At 40.1% G+C, this 5,602-nt stretch overlaps 1 non-coding gene across 1 annotated transcript; it reads right to left on the reverse strand.

Annotated features, from left to right (window-relative positions):
- Positions 1-4,190: 4,190 nt before the first annotated feature.
- LOC118636754 lies at positions 4,191-4,297 on the reverse strand. The gene has a single exon (XR_004960739.1). It is a non-coding gene; the product is annotated as a U6 spliceosomal RNA (small nuclear RNA).
- Positions 4,298-5,602: the final 1,305 nt, after the last annotated feature.

Genomic DNA, 5,602 nt, shown 5'->3' on the forward strand with positions numbered 1-5,602 from the left:
CATGCCAGTGACTGAATGTTTTCCAATTTTTTAATACATTTTTTTTTTCATTTTGTCTTTAATGAAGTGCCTGGATCTGTCTACATTTTTCCAAATGTGATCTCATCAGCATCTTCTATAAAAGATGGTCATATCGCCCTGACCAGTTTGCTAAGTGGTTAGAGCGTTGGCCTGCGGTCCCGAGAGATCCTGGTTCGGTTCCCACTAAGGGCATGTATCTTGGTTGCAGTTTGTCCCCGGCCCTGGTTGGGTCATGCGGGTGGCAACCACTCAATGTGTCCCTTTCACATCAATGTTTCTCTCTCTCTCTCTCTCTCTCTCTCTCTCTCTCTCTCTCTCTCTCTCTTCCTCTCTCTCCCTCCCACTCTATCTGAAAAAAAAAAAAGGAAAATATGTCCTCAGGTGAGGATAAAAAAAAAAGAGGGTCATCTCTTCACAATCATGGAGTGAAGCCTGTGAGTGTGTCCTAAACTATGATGCAGCCATTGGAATTGCTGCTACTTGGCCTTTCTTTATTATTCTTGTCATGAATTCACTTATTTCTTGGTTTCATTTTCTTTCTAGACAAAATAATTTTTTTTGTAGTGTTTCTGGTTTTTTACCATTGAATTTTTCATCAGGGATATTTGCCTGTAGTTTTCTTTCTTTGTAATGTCTTTTTCTGGTTTTGGAATTAGAATTATGCTGGCCTCATTAAATGAGTTTGGAAGTCTTCCTTCTTATTGAATTTTTTGAAATAGTTTGAGGAGAATGGGTGTTAGTTATTTTTTTAATGTTCGCTAAAACTCCCCTGTGAAGCCATCCAGGCCTGGGCTTTTGTTTGCTGGGAGAGTCTTGATGACATCTTCAATTTTTTCTACTGTTATTGGTCTGTTCAAGTTTTCTCTCTCTTCTCAGTCCAGTTTTGGGAGACTATGTGTTTCTAGAAATTTGTCCATTTTGCTTAGATTGTTGAATTTGTTGCCATATAATTGTTCATAGTAGTTGTTAGCAATCTTCTGTATTTCTGTGGCATCAGTTGTTACTTCTCCTCTTTCATTTCTGATTTTCTGTATCTGGGTTCCCTCTCTTTGTTTCTTGATGAGTCTAGCTAAGGGTCCATCAGTCTTGTTTATCTTCTCAAAAAACCAGCTCTTTGTTTCATTGATCCTTTGAAAATTTTTTTGGACTCTATATCGTTTATTTCTGGTCTGATCTTTACTATTTTCATCCTTCTACTTGCTCTAGGGTTTTCTTTCTGTTTGCTTTCTAGTTCTCTAAGTTGTGAGGTTAGGTAGTCTATTAGAGATTGTTCTTGCTTCTTGAGGTAGGTAGGCCTGTAGTGCTATGAACTTTCCTCTCAGAACTGCTTTTGCTGTATCCCATAGGTTTTGTGCTGTGTGTTCATTTTCATTGGTTTCCAGGAAGTTTTTAATTTAATTCTTGATTTCCTTAGTGACCCATTCGTTGTTTAATAACATGCTATTTAGCCTCCATGTGTTCAAATGTCTTTACTTGTTCTTGTTGCAGTTGATTTCTAGTATCATGCCATTGTGATCGGAGAAGATGCTTGATATGATTTCAATCTCCTTGAACTTGTAGAGACTTAGTTTGTGTCCTAACATGTGGTCTATCTTTAAGAATGTCCCATGTGCACTTGAGAAGAATGTGAATTCTGCAATTTTGGGATGTAATTTTCTGTAGATATCTATTAAATCCATTTGATCTAGCGCTTCATTTAGGGTCTGTGTTACCTTGCTAATTTTTTGTCTAGAGGATTTGTCCAGTGATGTCAGTGAGGTGTTGAAGTCCCCTGCTATGATTGTTCTGCTGTCAATTTCTCCTTTGAAGTCCTCCAGAAGATTTTTAATATGTGTTGGTGCTCCTATATTGGGTGCATATATGTTTACCAAGGTTATATCTTCCTGTTGGATAGATCCTTTCAATATTACGTAGTGGCCTTCTTTGTTTCTAGTTATGGTCTTCATTTTGAAATCTACTTTATCAGATATGAGTATTGCTATCCCAGCTTTTTTTTTCCTTTCCATTTGCCTGGAAGATTTTTTTCCATCCCTTCACTTTCAACCTATATGAGTCTTTTGTTGTGAGGTGTGTCTCTTGTAAACAACATATATATGAGTCATGCTTTCTTATTCAGTCAGCTACTCTGTGTCTTTTTATTGGAGCATTCAGGACATTTACATTTAAGGTGATGATTGATATGTACTTATTTATTGCCATTTTTGTTTATTGTGGTGCTGTTTTTCTTCCTATTTCTTCTACTAATTACAGCAATCTTTTGGCGTGTCTTACAGTGCTGATTTGGTGTTAATGTATTCCCTTAGCCTTTTATTTTTGTCTGGGAAGCTCTTTATTTGACCTTCTATTTTGAGTGATAGCCTTGCTGGGTAGAGTAGTCTTGGATTCAGATCCTTGTTTTTCATGACCTTGATTACTTCATGCCACTCCCTTCTGGCCTGTAGTGTTTCTGTTGAGAAGTCAGCTGAGAGCCTTATGGGGGTTCCTTTGTAGGTAACCTGTTGCTTATCTCTTGCTGACTTTTGGATTCTCTCTTTGTCTTTAATTTTGGCATTTTGATTTCTATGTGTCTTGGTGTGAGCCTGTTTGGGTTCTTCTTACTTGAGGTTCTCTGTGCTTCTTGTACATGAATGCATTTTTGCTTCACTAAGTTAGAAAAGTTTTGTCACCATTTCTTCAAATATATTCTCTCACCCTTGCCCATTTTCTTCCTCTTCGAGTACTCCTATGATGCGAATGTTATTACATTTCCAGTTGTCCCACAGTTCTCTTAAGCTATCTTCCTGTTTTTAAATTGTTTTTTCCTTTTGCTTTTCTGGTTGGTTGATGTTTTTTATCCTGTCTTCTAATTCACTGATCTGGTCCTCAGCTTCCTCTACTCTGCTGGTTAGTTTTTTCAATATGTTCTTTATTTCTGCTATGTCATTCTTCATTTCCACTTGGTTGGTTTTCAATGTTTCTATTTCTTTACTCATGGTGCTGATGTCCTTACTCATGCTGTTGAGCTTCCTAAAGATCATGGCTCTGAACTCTACCTCTAATAATTTTCTTAGCTGCATTTCATTGATCTCATCTTTGATGGAGTTCTTTTGTTCTTTCATTTGGGATTTGTTTCTTTGTTTCACCATTTTGGCTATCTCGGTGGGTTTTGGAGCCTGCCAAATTTTCCCTGTGGGTGTTGATGTTCTGCTGTTTGTGGCTCCCTCTACTGGACTTGCATGAGCCAGGGTGGACCCACGTTAAACAAAACTGTTGAGTCTTACTTTCCTGGGTAGATTTGCAAGTGCAGGAAAGGTTCCATTATCGTCTAGCTTTTTCCTGGAGGCTAGTAGTCTCAGTTACTCAGTGCCTTGGAGTGTATCCCTGGTGTTTTGCATAAGAGAATTTCCAGAGGGTGGGATAAATGCTGTCTGTTAATGAGCCTCAATTTGCATTTCTTTTTTTTTCTAGTCACATTGATCTTTTTTTTTTTGTGGGGGGGGGGCGGGGGGTACGTGCCCCTAGTGGGAACCAAACCGGGGACTCTCTGGTCCGCAGGCGAACTCTCAACCACTGAGCCAAACTGGCCAGGGCTCAATTTGCATTTCTTTGCCTCACCTCAGAAAGGCTGAATCTCTGAGGGAGAGGGGCAGCTGCTTTTCCCCACAGCTCTGGGAAGGAGCACACTGGCCACCATCCTTTGTGGCTGCAACTCAGCAAAAACTCTGAGTGCCCTCCAAATCTCGGGTGTCCCCACAGAGTTTCAGCGGAGTCTGCCCACCCTCTGTAGTAGCTCCTAGGTGAGTGGCTGTGGCTATTTTAGTGCTCTCCTGGCTCTCTGAGCTGTGGATCAAGCTTGGTCTTTATTCCCCACTGGCGCTGCTCACAGCTATGACTGCTGCTGTCCATGGGCTCCCAGCCTGCCACCCTCTAGTGCCTCCACAGATGCTACCAGTGTCCCTGGTTATATGGTCCTGTCCTGCTGCTTTTTTGTTGCTTTTTCTCTGAGCACTTGTCTTTATTTTAGTTGTAATTCCCGTTTGGTCCTGGGAGATTGTCTGTGTAGCTTCCATTCACTCCACCTTCATTTTCACATCCTCTAAGCCTACCTTGTGTGCAGCTGGGTCACAAAGGCCTCTCTCGTGCCCCCGTACCCTGCTGGTCTTGTGGGTAACTGGATCGCACAGTCCCTTAAAAATATAGAATGCTTCATGAATTTGCGTGTCATCTTTGTGCAAGGGACATGATAATCTTCCTTGTATCGTTCCAATTTTAGTATACGTGCTGCCGAATCAAGCACACCATTGAATTTTTCTGTTCAGTTGTTTTTACTTGTAACAAAGCAACTATCGTTTTCCCGATGCTAGTTGTGATCTACACATTATATCAGTAGTTGGTAAACTACAGTCTGTGAGCCAAACCCAAAAGCTGCTTATTTTTGTAAATAAAGTTTTATGGGAGCACAGCCACACCCATTTGTTTAAATATGTATGGTAGCTTTCGTGCTATCATGACAGGGTCGAGTAGTTAAAACAGAGACTGTATGTTTCCCAAAGCCTAAAATTCTCTGACTCTTCACAGAAAACATTTCTGATCCTTCCATTTGATGAATACACTGTTTTGGACCTCAACCTGATAGTTTAGGAAGGGAATTGACTATGATACATTTATGGTTTATTTCCATTTCTTACTATGAAATCAGTTCATAGTATACTGTCTTTTATTTACTGATCCATCCATCACAACATGTGTCTTGGAATGGAGAGGGAAGTGAGATACACAGGTATCTTCTTTTGTGGGTTTCTGTGCTAGTGTGATGACAAAGACAAACAAGCAAGCACAGACAGGCACCACGGTCACTTCAGATAAGTGTGGTGAAGAAAGTAAGACCCAGTATTATAGTAAAAAGTGATGTGCAGACTGGTTCTGTGATGGTGAAGAAATTTCTTACTGAGAAATTATTGGCATGAAATCTGAGTGAACAAAGAAGCAATCATGTGAAAATCAGAGAAAAGAGCTTCCAGGCAAGGGGACAGCAAGAACAAAGGCTCAGAAAAGGAAATGAGCTTGATGTATTCCAGAAATAGTGAGATGATCACACTGCTTCAGAATTGAGAGAGGGAATGGAGATTGGAGCTGAAAAAGCGACAAGATCTTGATGGGCCATGGGGGTCAGAGTATAGGAGTTTAGACTTATGCTAAATGTGATGGAGAGCCTTGGGAGGATGGCAGACATGTGAGAGACATGCTTCGATTTACATTCATGAGGGATTACTCTAACTTTAGAATGGATTACAGGGGGCTAGGTGTGAAGGTAGGCATCCCAGTTATGAGCTATTAACACACTATTGTCTTCATTTACAAGGGAAACTTAGCAACATTTAATGGAGCCCAAAACTCCACTTGGAATGGGAGAAAAGTTTAATAAGCTGGCAGGTAAAGATGAGGAATTCAGCCAAGGAAAAAACATATATATGTGGTCCATTCTGATAAGGAGTACTCAGTTACTAGTCATTATTCTCTTTTTGCCTTGGCCAACAGGAAGGGCCAGAGTTAAACTTGTTTAATTTCATCAAATGTAAGAGTGTACATTTTCTTTCTACTT

This window comes from Molossus molossus, unplaced genomic scaffold (genome assembly GCF_014108415.1).
Source record: "Molossus molossus isolate mMolMol1 unplaced genomic scaffold, mMolMol1.p scaffold_m16_p_2, whole genome shotgun sequence".
NCBI classification, from domain to species: Eukaryota; Metazoa; Chordata; class Mammalia; order Chiroptera; family Molossidae; genus Molossus; species Molossus molossus.